Raw genomic sequence first — 1,337 nt, 5'->3', positions numbered from 1 at the left:
TCGGTAATAATTGGTACAGGTCATTTCCATGGTCATTTCGTGCCCACCTTCCGTGCCCAAGTGAAAACCTTGATTTTGTAATGACTATAGTCAGTTTCACCTGATATGTCCACAATGTATCGTTAAAGTGGCAGTGATATATTTCAGATATGCAAAGAACCCTTTCACCTTCATTTATGTATCCCACACAAGTTGATTTACATAGACGTTATGCAGTGCAAGCACACGGAAAACAAAGAAAAGATGCCCACATTTCAATGTATGACTACAGATGTATGAATATAAATAAAAGGTATCTTAATCATTTACTGAATGTAAATTACATGGGTAATATGCAACATGACTTGAAATAGTGAATCACAACCACAGCACAGTGGTGAGAAGGTAAGGGAATACAAACAAGCTGCCAGTGTTTACTACACCAGGATGACAACTTCGATGATCAGATGTATGTTGTACTAATTATGTAATTTACATGAAGCAGGTTATCAAAAACTCTTTCATTTGTGCCAGAGGTCTTTTTACATTTGAAGTGAAAGAATAATATTTGTTACAAGGTTGTTTTTGCGTGCATAATGTCGGTATAAATCGGTATATTTAGCATATATATATGTGTGTGTGTGTGTGTGTGTTTGTGTGTGTGCGTGTGCGTGTGTGTGTGCGTGTTAATGTGTAAGGGATAACTGCTTATCTACAAATTCATTTCAGTTCAGTAATTCCAATTTGAGCATATTACACCCTACCACTGTGGGTCAAACAGGGATGATTTATAATTAGCCCATTGTCTTGTGCAACTCGTTCTAACACCTGCCTGAGTCGCGAGTCCAGGGGTGCCTGGGTAACATTGGCAAAGAATTGCGTTGTCAATAGATCGTTTTGGTTGTCCAATCGGAAAAGAGTTGGCTTCCGAGGAGGTTGATGACCTTAGTCCACCCGGGGACACCTAGAATGACCCTGACAGCCTCATTCTGCCTTAGTTCAACTCTAAGTCAGGGCTTGACAGTGATTAAGGTGATGGAGGCGTAGTCCACTCTGGGACAGACTGTGTGCACATGGGATGATATTCATACAAGATTTTCAGCCTCTATGCGTCGCCCAGACACAACTCTCATGACAGAGTCTTTCCTTGGTTCGATCAGTCAGACATTAATTAATTCCCCCGTTCGAAAAGTGCATCATTCCTTGGCTTCAGGCGAGTCATCCCGCAGATTTCGGACAGGCTCTTCCCTGACATCACTAAAGAATCTACAGACTTCTCCACCCTGTAAAATGATTTGGATTTGCTGCTCTGTGTATGTATGCTTATTCTAATAAGAATAAAGTGCGTTTTTATTTTC

Source organism: Penaeus japonicus, unplaced genomic scaffold (genome assembly GCF_977035675.1).
Source record: "Penaeus japonicus unplaced genomic scaffold, GWHDUDI00000001_assembly GWHDUDI00000019, whole genome shotgun sequence".
Lineage (NCBI taxonomy): Eukaryota > Metazoa > Arthropoda > Malacostraca > Decapoda > Penaeidae > Penaeus > Penaeus japonicus.
Note: the sequence above shows the minus strand (reverse complement) of the source record.